The 18,786-nt window shown below is 28.8% G+C and overlaps 1 long non-coding RNA gene across 2 annotated transcripts; it reads right to left on the reverse strand.

Annotated features, from left to right (window-relative positions):
- Positions 1-7,936: 7,936 nt before the first annotated feature.
- Positions 7,937-10,940, reverse strand: LOC121115486 (uncharacterized). 2 transcript variants are annotated; one of them, XR_011779113.1, is made up of 3 exons: positions 10,607-10,940; positions 8,755-8,878; positions 7,937-8,094 (listed from the first exon to the last, which is right to left on the reverse strand). It is a non-coding gene; the product is annotated as an uncharacterized lncRNA (long non-coding RNA). The 2 variants fall into 2 exon arrangements; XR_005863538.2 differs by lacking the exon at positions 10,607-10,940 and adding an exon at positions 9,563-10,597.
- Between the last annotated feature and the right edge of the window lie 7,846 nt (positions 10,941-18,786).

Below are 18,786 nucleotides of genomic sequence, written 5' to 3' on the forward strand. Positions count from 1 at the left end.
ATACGAAGCCTCTGAACCACAATTTTTTCTCCAACAAAACATTTATGGTTCCAAACTTTATATAACTAATCTTCCAAGCATGATGAAAATGACACTTGGGTCATGAGAAATAATATTATGCTACTATTTGGAACAAATAAAAGATGTATTCGTGTCATATATCAGTAATTATTAAAAGAATCGATTATTGTGTTACTCTATAAACAATAAAATATATTATTTTTTTAAATGTTAACATCTCTTAAATCTTTTATAAATGGTGACTTTCAGAGGGAAAATTACAAAAAATATACATCCATTATAGTGAAAATCCTTAATAGACAGATCCACTTTAAATGAAGATCATAATTATATACTCTATTAAGTACTTAATTCGGGACCATCATAAATGCCCGCCATAAACGAGTTTTACTTTACTATAAATAGTAAAAATTGGTAAATGGTAATAAATTTACATCTTCCCCCCTTTCTTTTGGGAGGAGGAAAGGTTGAGAGATTTCATGAAAATTACAACTGAGTTTCACATTATGCAAAATATAATAATATATTTTATGATATTCTCTTTGATTTAAATGTAGCACATTGAAAATATGTTGTTTGACCCATATACCTGTCCTCACTACACACATAAAAGTGTTCAATTGCATAATATTAATACGAAAAATATTTCTAAAAAAAAACCCCAACACACATTAACATAATATGACGAATGTATCATTATTTTTTAACGATTTTTCTATTTAGTTATATTTGTATATATATTTTCAAGGCCAATTCCTTTGAATGTCAAAACCGCCTAAAAATAATAAATATTTCCTTCGGTTTTTCTAGGATATGTTCTTGTTGTTTTTTTTTTGGGAAAATATAACGCTTCTTTTTTCTTGAGAAGAATTATTACTTCACCCTTTATGAGCTTGTAGTTCTTATGGCTTACAAGGAATTTACCCCATTTGTTTTATTTTTGGTGAAGGATGGTGGTGGTGATGAAATAAAATATTGTTTCTTTTCAAAAAAAAAAATCGTTGTTTATTGAAAGCTAAAGTATTTCAGGACTTTTTAAACAAAACAAAAACATCACCTGGTCTGTGGACTTGCATAGTGGGAAATGGTTGTTACGTGGGAGACACTTATATAATATACCTATAACGATACAATTTCTTCATTTCCCCTCCTCATTCTTAGTTTACCTCATTTTTTGCTGGGTTTACCTTTTATAGATTGAAGAAAAAAGTGAAATGTCTGGAGTCTTTCCTTTCATTTCCACCCACTTCTGACGTGAAACATGATAAATACATATCTACCTACATTTCAATCAAAGGATATAAGTATGTATGTTCAAGAAGCCTGTTCTAATATTGCCTCTCTATTCCATTCATTTACTTAGATATAAAGTGCTCTCTATACCGGGCCTGACAAATTTTTTAAAGACCACTATCAATGCAAAATAACTCATTTTTTTGGTACTATGTCAAAAATATTATTCGTTTACCTATACACGAGTATCATAGAATTAATTTAAATTTTGATCTTCACTTGGAGTAGCTTTCTTGGCATGATTTACGAATTGTTTCCTTGTAGCGGACGTCCCATTCAACCGATTCCATGGAATTCAGTAATATGCAGATTTCAACCTATTTTAGATGATTTTAGTATTCTTGAACTTCTAATAATATAGCTGACGGTGTTTTTGGTCACTTTGATGATATTTCGACCTTACCTTAGCCACTTTAGTCACCTTAGCCATTCTCATAGGTCAATAATGGCTAGACGTTTTTCAATCTGTGAATATCAAATTTACTTTAGAGAAAAAGGATTTTTACAAAAACTAACCAAAACAAATGCATCCATCATTTGAGAGAAGAATTAAAAAGAGTAATTTTACTTAAAATAACATAGATATTCTAAAACATATGGTGGAATCTGTATAATTTGATGATTAATGTACTTTGATCAAAATGATGAATATTTTATGAATTTGTAAAATATGAAAATGAGAATAAAATATTTTTTTATGTTATAAAAAATGGTGATATCCCAAGTTTAAGATTTTCATGGATTTATTAAGAGAAAAAGGTAAGAATCATGACTATACAACAACAAGAGAATCACATTTGGTCCTTGCTGCAGATTTATTCTTGTTTTTAACTTCCTTTCCAACCACTTCCGACAGAACATTGCAGTTCGTTTCCCCATGATAATGAACCATCTTTATACCTCTCTGGCTAGAGAATAGATCAAATATATGTACATTTAACAATTAAAGCCTGATGTAATTTCTGACATTTTGATGATTCTTTTTCGATTAAAGTACTTAGAAATCATCCTTCAGCAAATTCTTGTTCAACTTCAAATAATCTTTGGGACTTTTACTATAACGAATATTTAAACGCCGTATTTTAACGTATTTATTTGTCAGTTAATTCATTGGTATGAGCTCTAATGTATCTCTGTTGTATTCATATACCCATACAGTCCCCTCTATATAGTTTGAAGAATAATGCACATAACGTAGATTTAAAATGATAAACATAATATAAATTTGTAATGGATAAAATAAAAATTCGGATAGAAAATGTGTCCTAAATCAATTATGTAAACCTGGTGTCGTTGTGAGACCCTCATTCCTACAAGGTCATTACATCTCAAACCTTTATCAATGTCATTTAAGTCCAGACAATGTTAAGTATTTCATTTAGAAGTAGACCGACTTTACATTGGCCCTGACGCTTGGAATTTTGATGCTAATCTGTTTCACCTGATAACAAAATTTATTGAGTATGATTTTAAAGAGTGAATGTTTTCTATGTAAATAATTATTTTTTTTTAGTCAAAGTTGAGATAGTCCTTCAATAGAGCTTTTTCACTGAGGTAACAAATTGTATCAAAATTGATGGTGACTCTATCTTGGAGGCTTTTAAGGATTTTACTAAATAAAATTATCCCTGAAGAAACTTTCTACAATGGTTTTAAAAATGTAAAAAAAAAACTTGATTTGTTTATTGAATACTACTTGATGTCAATGATAAACGTGTAAATATGAGTTAAATTTAATTAATATGCAGTATGCACTGAAAAAAATCCTACAAGTATTTTTTTTTTTTATCAATTATGATCAATAAACAAAAATATGTTATTCTTATAACTAAAATAAATTTTTTGCCTGCAAGTTATCTAAGTTTGAATATATAATGATATAATAGCATATTTTTAAAACCTCTTATCCATAATACAATTAGGTGTTAGAAATATAGATTTTTGATAAACGGTCAAATTTTGAATTGGTTAATAAGTTGGTCCCATCTTGAAACGAAATACAATGTAGTAATTCACAATTTTCCATAATCTTATTGAAAATAAGTTATATATTCCAAAAAATATGATTGCAAGGGCCCACTAGATGGTTGACGTGACATGAAAACGTTCATTCTATATTATACAAAGGGTCAAAGATAAAAAAAATTATATATTCATTAGAATATACCAAAATGACAAAAGTTTCGGATTTTGGTATTGCAAGAAATTTTTTTATTTTGTGGTTTATTCATTTAAACAAAAAAATAACATTTAATTCTCCGATAAATAGATCTTTCATGGACGCATTTTGATTTGAAAATCTGAAAATACAGAAAAAATAATGGTTTTATCTTGTTCTTATATGGATTTAAATTGAGAAATATGGTTTTATTAAACTAATTATTATAGATTATAAGTATGTATATATTTTAGCAATATTAAAACAACATTGCTTTCATTTGCTACATGTTATGAGTATTTTAATTCGAAAGATACTGAAAGGAAATAAATAAATTATTTTGTTATTGTGTATTAAAAGAAATATTTAGATTTTTTTCTTCAATTTTAATATTCAAATCTTGTTTTTAGATACCCAATTTATAATATAGTATTATCAAATATACTAGAGTTCCAAAGAGAAATATCCTTCGATACCTAATTCCAAATTTTTGTCATGAAGGTACAGTCTAATTTACACACATTTTAGATCAGCTTTCTGTGTTCAATTTTTGGATCACAATCCACTTGTTGACAAACTCTGTTCTTAAACTATGTACAGATGTTACTTAAAATAGAATTATTTCATATATATATGCCTGTGAAATGAAGGCAACACAGTGACATAATTTGTACGTAATTTAATGGAAACAGATGCTTCGGTCTAATTAAATGTCAATGAATCAAAAGTAGAATAGTAATTATATGTAGAAGCATAAACCACTGAGTGATAGTAACGGTTTGCACGAACCCAAAAATCTTTTTACTTCTTCTTCGTAAAAACGTTGGTTAATACTACATATAATATAAAGGACAATTAATGGAAGTTCTGGTAATCAAAAAGCTAATTACTATTTCAACCAAAATTAAATACACACACACAGAAAGAAAAAAAAACAAGGACAATAGGCTAGCCCAATTTTAAAGGAAGTTGTTGAATAATATATAAAGGACGGATAGACAAAAAACTATCATCTGTAAAAAAATTACCACATATCATAATCCAAATATTTGCCACGGCAAAAATAAAAAGATATTTCTTCAAAAAAATGAATGTCCATACAACTAACATGTATTCATCTATTTCGTTCTCCATTGTCGTCATCGAGTTTGTAATTATGATGTTTGAGAAGGAGTCTAAAAAATATATAATAGTAGAAATACAGTAATATGTAGTTAGTTCTAGAACACATAATATTAAAAGAAGTATCAAATATCAAAAAAGAAGTTGAATTCTCCATATTTTTGATATATATACACATAATACTACAACTCATATTTTTCGGCCTTTTCTTTAGTCTCACAGAAAGAGGATCTTTGAGGGTCATTTAAACAAAAAGAGTATGTAAGAGGGGGGAAATAGTACTTCACACACTTTAGAGTAGTACTTCTTCAATACATTTTATTTTATTATTAATAATAAATACGCTTGTATATAATACATATACAGAAAAAAAAATCCGAAGGAAGAAGCTGCATATCTTATTTCAATTTTTTATGATTAGGTATATATATTATTTAGTATTATGCGTTATTGCTGTTGATACTTCTTTGCCGCCTTTTTATTTTTTGAATTTGTAAGAAAAAAATGCGGATCGAATCGAGTTATGTGTGTGTTATTTGAATGAACTGCTGCTTTCAAAATAAGGGAATCGTTCCTACATCCATTCATGTTCATTTAATACATACTATTATATCACTGCTAATGAGAATGATATCTATTGGTCTGTACATAAATATTCAATGAGATATATATTATGCTTGACGTAACGAAAGAGGTAAAGCTTTGTGATATTTGAACAATATATGAAGCCATATTTTTTCTCTCAACCTCTTCTTCCAAAGAGAGGAAGAAAAAGGGCCAAAATCATCGGGGCATGAATGTTGTTTATATTGTTGAAACTCGGTCAAATCTTGAATTTTCTTTCTTTTTATTTTTACGATCTGGATCGATATATTAATAACATTAAAAGTTGTTTTCTTAAGATTTATGTTGATTTTGTTTTTTATTTGTTAAAGAAATAATGCTAGGGTTGATTTGGTCCTTAAACTGGGCTTAAAATTAGTCCAGTCCTTTTTATTGGTCTTCAAAAACATCCCTAATTTAAGAGAACTCTTTAAAGAGCATGATTTTCATTAATGTGTCACAGTTTAGCCATCGATTTAGTTTAGTACAAAATTAATTATCTTTTATTTGCTAGAATAGCCAACCATTGTCCTTAATTTTGTAGTAATTAAACTATTGGTATACTATTCTTATAAATAATGAAAATATCCCTGGCTAATATTAATAATGGCGTTATTTAACATAGATTTTTGTTCTATGAGATACCTCCTTAAAATTTAAATCTAGAACCAACGAAAAGTTCAGATCTAGTGACCTATATCCCTAAAATCCATTACTTTTGCACTGTGACGTTACTTCCGTTTTATTATTTAATCTATGACGTCATAATAACTAATAATAATCCTTCAAAATAAAGAACGTTACTATTGTATACATATGAATAACTAAAAAATGAGGTACTTCCAATTTTCAAACAACGTCCAATTAGTAGTTTTTTTTTGTTACAATAAACAAAACTAAATTAGAGGCATTATGCAATTCAAAATATGTAGATCCTATAATGAAGAAGTTTCTAATTCTGATTTCCTTATGCAAAAAGTCATTATAACATGCATAAATACTTCCAGAAAATAAAGAAGAAGTCAAGGTTACCCTGTCTTTTTATTTGTTTATGCTTGTGTTACAAGTAAAATATTTATAAAATAGATAAATATATAACTTTGACTATATAATATGTGTGTGTATTTGAAAACTTTTGAAATATCCGGTTGCATCTCTATTATCATTTCACGCGTGCTGTGATATGTGTATATTTAGCAGCAATATACATAATATTTAGCATTGTTTTGTTTGTTCGTTTGTTTGTTATATATGAACATATTTAACTCTAATAATATTCCATAATTCAGATTTTATTGACTTGTGCATAAATATTCTTTTTTTTCTTCATCATTACTTATTACTTCTCTAAGCTTTGCATTACCTATTTACTAGACAGCTTAGATATAGGTATATGTATATATAACTCAACACCATTCAAGTGTAACAATAGGTGAGTATATTTTTAAGCATCTCATCGTCTGTACATAGAAGATGATGAACAAACCCTCATAAAAAACCTTACTTGGTTTTCATCATAAAAGAAAAGTTTGATATGTTGAATTGAATAGAATCACCTATTTTTGTATTATTAGCTATCCGTTTGCACTACTTTTTTTTCTTCTTAGTCAACCATGAAAAATTCGCTACTTATAACTCAAATGGTCTATTATCTACATTTATGCCTATATGTGTCTTTGTTTGCAAAAAAAAATATTTATAAATATACGCAGGAAATTCATATCGCATAATCATTATATTATTTGTTTCCTAGATTTACTTACATTGTAAGGAAAAACAAAGCAAAAATAACTAATATACGAATACATCTGTCTATTCCCTTAATTATTTTTAATAGGTAGAGGACAGACAGCGTGCTGTAGTAATAGATATTAGTGCTATGTTTTGGCTTCGAAATTCTCCACGAAAAAGTTTGGAACACTTTATACCCTACTTTTTCTGGAACAAATGAACGAGAGGTCATCTCAATTTTTCTGTATTTTAATATATAAGTACTATTTTGTCGGTTCTTATTTAAGACTAAAGACTACAGTCCCATCCACTTCAGTCTCAGTCCAGTCTAGCTCAACCTTCAAATCAATAGTAAAAACTTATAAAGTTCGGTCTTTTACGATGTCACTCAACTTTATATAGATATTTTTTTTTAGTACTGTTAGTAATAAATAAGGACTGACCCAATCCTACACGTAAGTAGTATCTACATCCTGCAATATAATCATCGTTTTCAGATATATTTGATTATCTCTCGTGGTCGTTTTGGTATGGAATTGAGGAATATAAAGTCGGTCAATAGAGTGAGATAAAAAAATCTATCAAAAATTTAAAAAAAACAAAGAAATAAATTACGATCTTAAGTCAAAGACTGCGATTTTCACTATGTTACATGTGAAATTCCTTACAAAAAAAATCCCTCCAGACAAAAATCGATGGAAGCTGAAATGAAAATATTTGACGAGTCATAATATATTATGAATAATAACAAAAAGCATCAAAGTAATATAATGGATGAAGAAACTCTGCAAAGCAATTTATGGGTAAATAGATATGCTTAATGCTCAAATAAATCCAGTTAAATGATTTCTAAATCATCATTGTATGTATCTATTTTGACTTTATAATATTTTATTTTATTTTTTGGTAGGCAGACAGGCAGGGAGTGAGAGTTCAGTAGTTAGGCAATAACGCTATTATTACTTTAACATCACTGACGAAAAAAAACTCTTGCTGAGAACATTACGAATAGATATATATATATATTTTGAATGTAATTTAAGTAACGATATATTATGTATTTGTGAATGGTGGTGTTGAAACACTTTAAAAGAGCTAATGATATACCGTATGTTTGTATTGTACATTGTATATAAAACTCATCCTTGCTTCCTTGCAACTCCTGGCTGAAAATGTAAATTCAAAAATTTATAAATACAACAAATATACAAGTAGTGTTGTGTGGACACAAAAAATTATTGCCACGGTTCGACTCAATTGATGAGTCAATTTTCAAATTTAAATATAAAAACAATTGGACTTTATATTTTATTATTTTTATGACTAAACATTATAAAATGATGTTTGAAATTTCGGCTAGTAATGTCCCTAAGTGCAGTGGCTCCTTAAAGAGGAATTATTATAGGGAGCCAAATTCGAAAAAGAACATTCTGGGGTTGTCCCACTGTGGATATATTAAAATGCTGTGTAAAGCTAAATATAAAGAATAAGAACATGTTAATACTATTTTTGCCAAAGGTATGGTTTTGTTCGTGTTTACCAAAAGGAACAGAGGAGTCTTTCCGAAACCAAGGCAAGATTTTGTTTTACTAAATTCTAAAGCCTTAGTAGCAAACCAAATAACAAAAAATGATGTGATAAAAACTACTGAGAGCAATTTTTATTGCTGCAACAGCAACATATGTAATATTTTTCATTAAAGTATTCTCTCTATATATTTATTACGGGATCCAGGCAACTATCCAGATTATATATGTACCTCATAATAAATACAGTCAAGTTTAAGTATTTATTTTTATAATTGAAGAGTAAATAATAAATCTTACGTTTGTTCTATTCATATATTATCAATTATTATGTTCTTCATTTTTTCTTTATCACTTATTAGTGAACGGTCTGTTTTTCAATGCATGTGGCTCCAGTTTTTTGTAATTCCATAACCAACCCGACCTGTAACAAAAAATAATTTGTGGTAAATTATATAAAATTAATTGAAACATATTTTATAAATAATTCAACAGCGGATTACTCTCGAAATAAAATATTTTCTGGTAATTTCCCGTAAGTAAAAAAACCCCAAGAAATTCTGGAAAAATGGCATCCCCAGAGATAAATCCAAGTATGTATATATATAAACCCCTTGTTACCTACCCTGCAACTACTGACTGCAAAATGCACCTATAGGTATACATAATAAGATAACTAAAGAAGGAAAAAAAATACAACTATATGTAGTAGTAGTACTGTTGTGTTAACTCTACTTGAGTCGAGAATTTTTCGAACCGATTGAAATTGTGAGTCGATTTTCAAATTTAAAAAACCGGAAGTTGGTTTTATTGAGTGGGTTTCATTTATATGACTAAACCTCATCAAATTTTGTCTCTAAGTTATTTTCTAATCAAATCAGAATTTAACTATTTTATAGCATACTCAAATTAGATTTTTTTTAAAGTACGAACCCAAAAATTGCTTAGGCATGAATTTTATAGAATCAAGAAAAGACAACTCAAAATTTGTGGTATATTTAGTTATATTTTTTATTCAATATATTCCCCTTCAAGAATAATAACAGTCTAGATACGGAGGCAAACATATTGACTGCTCTTGACAAAGACAGTCATATCCATGGCTTACCAGGCTGTCATGGCTGTTCATAGCCAAGAGGTGCGGCAGACATTCTTCTCCAAGATACTACAAAGTGCAAAGTTAGGGCTGGAGGAGGATCACATGGAGGTTAGCCAGATGTCAGAAATATTGTTGTTGAAGAAATTTAGGTTCTTATTGGTTGTATGGGACTCTAATTGACTTTTTGATGCTGCAGGTAGTGCGGATGCCAATGCCAACTGTCTCCACAGTCTTATATTATGCAATGTTGGTAAAAAATTGTCGCTCAGTTAACTTTCTCATTTACATCTCTATGAAATTTCTGAGATCTATGAAATATATTAGGAATATTTACAACTGTTGTTCCAACTAGGAAATATCATCTTTTGCTCCGTCTCTACTCTGTAAATAACTATCCTCAGTCAATTAATTAAGTTTTTTTGTTTTAACAAAAATTAAACCAATTTTGAAAGAGCAAAAAGTTCAATATTACAAACGCATATTACGAAATTCGAAACTTTCATATGTTTTCCTTTGCTTAGATCGTTCTTCATCAAGTAAGGATAGAAGGAATAGACTTCTATATTCATCCAGAGTAAAGGACAAAGGAAAAGACGGTGATAATCATGAGTCTGCAGAAAATTTTTCTACCAAGGGGTGAAAGAATGGATACCCAGCCTAGATTGAGGTTATATTCCTTCATGGGGATGGATATATCCAATCTTTTACCACGATGAGTAAATTTCAAGATAGATTTAAATGGAAAATATGAAGGGATCTATTCATGGAGAGCAAGAAATAATATTTCAAATATTATTTGAATTTAGAAGAAGCGGCAGGATATTTGCAAAGGAGGTGTGACTTCATTTTTTTATTTTTAATGAATTCTATAAGTAGCTTCATAGTCATTAACAGCCATTTGTGTCTAAAAAAATACCTAGATATTTTGAATTTTACTTTCAAAGTAATTGTTAAAAACTGTAGATCTACAACATTAATAAGAAAATATGTGTAAAATAATTGAAAGAACGAAACTTAATCGATTATTTATCGATTATCGTGAAAAATTTTAACCTGTTTTTATGTTGGCGCGTCATATATACAGTTGAAAATTAGCATAAATTAATACATTAACAGTGGGTTGAAACGTAGCTATTTCTTTCTTAATTTTTTTCCTTTCTAGCTTTCGAGTCGATCCTTAACCACTCGACTCGGTTCGACTTAAATCAACACAACACTAAGTAGTAGTAGTCCATAAATTCCAAAATGTTGTTTGTTTTTCCAACTTCTTTAATGACTTCCCAGATTTCAATTATAAATATATATAAAGGTACATTATACATATATTACCCTCCACACAAATTAAATCAAAGTGTATTAAATTTCAATGTCTTGGCTATTTCTTGAATACAACATACGAAGAAGGAACACAAACACACAATTATAATAAAAATAGTCATAGCAATAATAATAATCACTAATAATTAATAGTAATATTAATTTTAACTTATAATATTTCTTTGAAAATTGATTCTGAACCCCTTAATATAACAAATAATTAATAATTTTCTTTTCCTTTTTAACTTTCAATAACAATAATATTAATGTTGTACTACCTGATAATTGGTTGGATTGGACTGTCATTTATGAGGCACTGGATGAGGTGGAAAAAAGCTCTTATACTGTTACTTCAACTCGAGCTTCAAATATTTAATTACATATCAAAGTCCTTAAATATTATTATGGAATCCAGTTCGAGTCGTTACATTTCTTTTGAGCTTATTTCAAATCCATAATTATAATATAGGATCCAGGATTTATCATTTCCTTGTAAATTGTCTTTAAGCGGAATCCCAGAAAGTATGGGAAGAATGAATATTTTTGGTAGTAGTACACATGTATCTTCAATTTTATATGAAATCTACATTTAATGACATTCAATTATTTATAATCAGTTCCACTTTTCTGGATAACATCGGCCACACAGCGCTGGAAGCTTTGATAATCACGGGTGACGTAGTGCTGATACATCTTTGACATTATATTATTAATGGACTTCTTCAGGGGCACCCCAGGCAAATGATACTTGGCACAGATTTCCCTTTGGAGCCTCTTAGATAGAAAAAATCACATAGGTTCAGGTCCCAGCTGTTTGCAGGGCAATAATCTGGGCTCCAAGAGGGAGGACATTTTGTGGTCAAAACATCCCGCACCTTTTTAGCCTTGTGAACCGCTGCACTGTCCAGTGTGAAGGTGTAATTTGTTCCTTGGGATACTCCAGCAATCCAAAGAATGAATATTAAAAGTGCAAAACCAGTACAATGGTAAAAATGGATTTGCACGAGGTCGCTTATGCTTGCCAAATTTTCCGGTGCTGAGTGGCTGAGGTTATAAAGAAAAGCCAATCACATTATGACTAACTGAATGTTATTAAATGTAGCTTTCAAATAATATAAAAGTTATGGTCCAATCCCATCTATTTCGTTCGTTATGAGCCTTTCAATATTTTCCCAATTTATCTGGACCACCTCGTAGATTTTGAGTCCAAGTCGAATACCGAGTTTTAGATTTAAAGTACAAGTCCCCCTTCACTGATCATATGCAAAAAAAAAAAAAATAGAGAGAATGTATGGCTAACAATCTTCAAGCACATGATTGCACAATGTTTTCTATTCCTAGTCAACAGGTTTGTAAAACGTAATTTTCTATTAACAATATTTTTTTTTAAATTAAGCCCTGTAAATTAATCGAATTTATTTTAATAGCATTTAGTATAAATTAAATCCTAACTAATTATAATTTGTTAAAGGTATATATATACAAAATAAATTTCTACATAAATGACTGGATGTTTTGTACGTTTATTTAATATAAAAAAATTTATAATTAATAACAAACCAACTTCATATAATTCATATATATTTATTAAAATAATGACCTTTATTAAAGGTCATTATGGAAAAGAGAAAAATAAATAAAGGATTTTTTTTTGTATTTGTTTTTTTGCTATTTGTGTATTTATACTTACTTATTAATAATGATTTGTGAACTAATTTCAAACCACAGGTTGTGCAAAGTAACCTGCAAAAAGAGAGAAATAAAAAGCCAGAGTTATGCAAAACAGATTCGATTTTGTGTACCTACCTATATGTGCTGTTGTTCTTGTTATTTTTTCAAAGTCGTACACCGTAATTAGTCACGTCTGTTATTACGTTACGTGTTTGCATATTTGTACATAATACACAGAGTTCTTGGAGGTGGTTATTGCAAGCAACACATTCAACCACTATTGAACGAACATGTAGAATTATTCATCATCACCGGTACAATGAATATATAAGGTCAAACGAAATGGGATTAAGCATTCCTTTGTTTTGCATATTACGTGTTACGTGATTATCACTTTAAATAAAGAAAACTTAAAGACAAAGTTTGTTGATGCTGCGTAAAAATTGCAACTTGTACAAGTGCATTTTGTCATATATCAATACGAGGTGTGTTCAAAAAGTACGGGAACTTAATATTTTTTAGCAAAAAAATTATTCATCATTATTTAAGTTTTCTCCCACAAAGTAATTCTCCTCAGATACAATACACTTGTTACAACGCTTTTTTCCAATTATCGAAGCACTTCTCATAATCCCTTGAGCTCTAACCTGCATATACCCTTGCAGCTCTTTCTAAAATGCAGTCTTTATCCTCTCAATCGTTACAAATCTACGTCCTTTCATATGCTTCTTCAGTCTAATGAATAAGAAAAAGTCACATGGGGCCAAATATGGTGGCTGAGGGATGATTGTGAAGTTGTTTTTGACCAAAAAGTGCGACAATTCTTTTTGTCAAAGTTAAGCAGTTTGGGAGCAATCTTCGCTGACTCTCATTTATGGCACGATCCCACCGATACGTCAATATCCTCAGCAACTTGTCTGATAGTGATTCGGTAGTTTTCGATAACAATTTTTTTCGCATATGTTGTTGACGTGCTTGGGCGTACAGAGCGAGGCTCGTCATTGGCATCTTCCTGGTCATCTTGAAAGAGTTTTTACCTCTTGTAAACATTTTTATTTTTCTATCAAAAGTTTGACGGTATGCTACTACCGACATTTCAAGTGTTTTAGAACACTTAATTTCATTTTTTTACACACAAAATTTGATACATGATTTCAATAGCAAAAAATCGCCGAACACGCAAAAATACTTCTAACTGTTATGGCTCTCACAAACAAACTATTCATATTATATATCTGAAACAGTAGATATATGTTCGCGGCAAATGTACTAACATAAAAAAATAGAAAAAGCAAGCATACCAAATGTAGCGTTCCCACAAAATTTGAAAAGTTTTTTCGAAAAAATTTTCAAGGCACCTAGTATTTGTTGGATCTCTCAACCTATCATAAAGCATAAAATCAACTATTTGATGGCCAATTACGCCCTATGCTTTCCACTATTCTTTAATTAGTAGTTCAAATGATATGCTCACAATTAAGCAAGATTTTTTTGTGAGTTTAATTAATCAACGTTTGAAACTATATTAAGGTGTAAGAATACACAAATTGACAGTTGACACGAAATTATGTTTCGGTTGTTGATGTTTCGATAACACCATTGTTTTCCAAGCCCCATAATAAATACTTATTTAATGGTAATATGTATCATTTTTCTTTCATTTGACAAATCATTAGTTTATATATTTACAATTAACTAAGTGAGTTTTTCACCAAGGGAAAAAAGAAAATACCAATGAAGAAAAAAAAACAATGAACGGGATTTGAAAAAACATTTTTACGAATCTGAAAAATCAAGTATCGAGTTTTAAAGCTCAAATCCGAGTAGAAATGAGTCATTTTGAGCCCAATTATAGTTGTAAGTATGGTATGATATTTATTTATGAAGTGAGAAAACGGCTTTGTTATCTATTCTCCTGAAGAACCATTTATTTCACATACACGGTAAATAATTTATTTTTAATAATCTTAATTTGAAGAGTTAAAAATGTTTTTATAATATTATATACATTTGTAAGATGTAATTAAATATTACAAAATTATATTTACATACATTTGGTAGGGAATAATAAGTAAAAAAAAATTATTGTACAATTAATTTATTAAAAGGGAAAAGAACCAAACGCATTTCCAATTTTTGTCTATAGTTAAAATAATGATTAAAGTACTCCATTTGTCTTTAAACTTTATACCCAAGTCGACTCTACATACATAAAATGGTAGTTTAGTTAGAATGAAGAAGGATTGGAGTTTATAATCCCCGACTCTAATACATCTAATTTTGAGACCATTCATTAATTAATTTACTAAGAGAACCAGAGATGGAAAGAAAAAAAATTGATTTACTACTAGCAGTAAGAGATAGAAGTATATACATACATTAAACATAGTCATTCATTAAAATATTTTATTTTCTATTTTTAACTTGCCTCGCTTTTGCAATTTATGGCTTGTTAATAGAGGAACACTATGATTATATTACTCTCTTTCCCCTATTACTATGATTCCTTTTTAAGACCCATTTCTTCATAGTACATACATAGATAGAGGCACTACAATGCGGCTTCCCTTCAAATTACAGTTTGGGCTTTGGATGTGTAATTAATCTATCGGACTTTAAAATCTTTTTGTGTAGTATGTTCTATGTATGTTAGAGATTAATTAATTTTTTTCTCAGGGTTTTTTCCACTTTTTTCCACGACATTTTTTTTTTTTCAACCCTACCTACCGTACACACAGTAAATGATAGTATCTATCTCCTCTTCTTTTTTACTTTTCTTTATTTAATTCTCTATGTATGTCTCGCCATGCAATACCCTAATTTCATTTTGAAATAACTTTCATAAGTATGATTATTGAGGTGTTTTACCCCTTATTCTATATACAATGTATAAGCCTGTACATAGGCTAGTCTAAAGCTTCAAAACAAAGTAGCAAATAACCACGTGATAAATATTAGTACAAATTTATGGCCGATGCAATACGTTTTTTGTCCCCTAGGGGCGTCGAGTATACCTGAATATTACTGCATAAATAATTATATAACTTCTAAGAATTCACTCTTTTCACTAAAATTGTGCAAGGGAAGAAAAAGTTGCATATGGCATAAGGGAAATGAAAAAAAAAAATAGTGATGTAATATGTGGTATCACAAAAAGTGATATCTTGTGTGGACAAAATTATAACTCCAGGACCATGTATTTCCTCAAGCTAATTGGCACATTATGCTACTTTTGTTTTAAAGTTTTAAGCTAATCCCTTTTCCCATCTCCTCTTTCAGTAATGAAACATACAGAAAAGTGCTGCCAGATTACCAATATTAGGGTTACAGGTATATAATCGAAATTGGTATTATTATCTAATAATTTTCAAATAAAGGTTAACTATGGTCTTTCCAATATATCTTCTGAATAATATCTTAAGAAATATCATTAAAAAAGAGTAATCCATGATATGGTTAATTAAGGAAGGAAAATAAGAAGTCTGGGTAACATAAGATTATTTCCAACTTTTTATATAAAAAAATATATATAAAAGTTGTTAAAGTAGAAATAGCATTATAATATTAAGAGAGAAATAAATGAGAAGAAGACAAAGTCATGATTTCTTTCGATTTCCTCCCTCATTATTCATCATCATCTCATTAAAATTATCTTTAGATACATTGAGGATTTTTTTTTCTCTCTCTCTTTTTGTACTAAGTACAAACAATAATAATAATAAGCTTTTTCATTCACATGACTACAAATTCAAAAAAAAGGAAAAAACCCAAGGAAAAAAATATGAAAATGAGGAAGAAGAAGTTGGTGGAAGGGGGTAGAGATAAGAAATAGACAAAAATCTTTTTAATTTTTCTTTAAAATTAAAAAAAAAAGGAAAGAAAGATGAAATTATGTCTATTGTGTGAAGGAGTCGTGGAATGGTGAGAAAAACAACAAACTTAACTTTGAGAGTTCATATTTCCATGGACAAACTTGGTTAATTATGAACATACATATATATGCAGACATTATACAGTACATATGCTCTACGTATAATTGATTTCAGCCCCTTCTGTTCGAGAGGTTTCGTTGAACCTACTTACAATATGTATAAAAATACACATAACCCACATTTGAAGGTATTATATTTCTTTCAACAACTTATATCATAGACATACTTCCGTCAATTATTGACTTTGTACTTAAACTTATCGGATGAGTGGAGATATATGCTAATCTAAGTGTAATTTGCCCTTGCATTAGTTAAATTTTTAATAAAAACTTTCGATAATTATTCGTTGAAGAATACAAATATTACGTCAACATAAAACAATCATGAAAAAAAAATCAAGATCATGAAAAATGTTATATATTTTTACTACATTTTCATAGACATATTTGATTCAATTTTAAGCTTTGTTTTAAGATTTGTGGTATGAGTTAGGTTACCCCAATATTTTAAAGATAGTTTAAAATCTATTGTTGATTTCCGAGACTTCTATTAGACCTAATATGATCTTTCAAACAAAATCTATTAATTGATCATTATTTTATTGTGACGATTAACTTTGGCTACTTTAAGTACAATTTGTGGCGTCTCCAAAGGTTTTATAAGAATAATTTGTTGGTCGAAATCTAATTTTTGCAGATTACAAATTTAATTTTCACTTTATTTTGAGAAAAAGTCATTCGGGATTACTTTAATGTTGATGGGCCACATATATGCATTTATGTCGTTTAAAAGTTCACTTAGGATTGATAAGTATAATCAAGGATAAAAATTTCATAGGATGTTCGATATATTAAGAAAGTAAGTTTTGTTTTTATTATGAGAGAAAATTTATAATTGATAAGATGTATAATGTGGTAAATATTTATTCTTAGTCAGATGTTGACCTTTCTAAAATATTATTTTATATTCAGCTTTCTGAATTTAGATGAGTTTATCTCAAAGTATTTTTGATTAAATTTTGAACCTTTTTCTAATAAAAATTAGAATAGTACAATAGTACCAACATTATTCAATTGACTAATTAGTAATTATGATTTCAAGCCTTTTTTTCTCACTCTCTCTTTTGGGAGAAAAGGTTGAGAGATACCAAATAAAGATTGATATGTATATGTTGTGACTAAATGACAATTTTCAAGTTACAAATTTGTCGTTATAAATGTATCCTTTTTAAATATAACACTAACCCTTTTAATAACCATCTATATCTTTTCTGCAATTATATAATTATAAAATATACTTCTGATAACGTCCTGTCAATTATAGAAAAGTATAATATTATCACAGCCATATATTGAAGACGATCCAATACGTAGATTGAGTTGAAAATAATGAGTTCTTAAAATTTCAAGTTGGCCAATTTGATTAACCTGGTATTGCGAAGCAGAGGGAGACTATTAGCTTCAGAAACTCTTTGATTGTTGTGAATCTATGATGACTTCAATAGGAATGAACAAACTGGATAGTTTTGAAGAATTATCCTTTCCAGAGAATCAAACTATTTACTGATCCAAGATCCATTGATCTTCGAGTTTGTCATGATTTTTCTCTCGCTGCAGTTCAATGATGATTAATAACTTCACCTCTCTAAAAATTCAAATATTGACAGATAAATATTCTGTACTTTAGGAACAAGGGAATGTTATGTTATATTATTCAGATGTGGTTAAAAAAATGATATTTTTTAGAATTTGGTTACACATGAAATCAACATATATTTAAAAAAATAGATCTATCTGGTAGGGGTGAATTTATCAATATCTATTCAAAATCCAATCATTGTAATATCTTTGTTAGAAGTACAACTAAAAAATCTTTAGTTAAAAGACTTAATATAATTTTTTTGGGTTGCAACTTTTACAAACTGCTTATAGAAGCTTCACATACAATAATAATATATTCGTCCCTTGTCAAACATTCTACTTTTTTTTCCTTCTTAACTTTTTAAATATGATACTTTTCAAAAAGATGGAAGAAACTGCAATGAAATCGGAAACTTTTTTTTTTTGCTTTGCTTCTATTCTAAAGAAGAAAACACATACATACAATATTCTTAAATAACTTTTTATTTTTTTTCACAGAGCCTCCTTAAAGTTTTTGTATTTTTTTATTTATTTTTGACTGCTTTATCATGTTTGGTGCATTTTTTTTCTACTATGAGAATACTATGGAAAAAAAGTGTAAAGATTTACAATTTATTATTATTTAGATATCAAAGTTGATGATGCAAGAAAGGAAAATATTAAGTTATTTTTT

Source organism: Lepeophtheirus salmonis, chromosome 3 (genome assembly GCF_016086655.4).
Source record: "Lepeophtheirus salmonis chromosome 3, UVic_Lsal_1.4, whole genome shotgun sequence".
In the NCBI taxonomy this organism is placed as follows: Eukaryota; Metazoa; Arthropoda; class Copepoda; order Siphonostomatoida; family Caligidae; genus Lepeophtheirus; species Lepeophtheirus salmonis.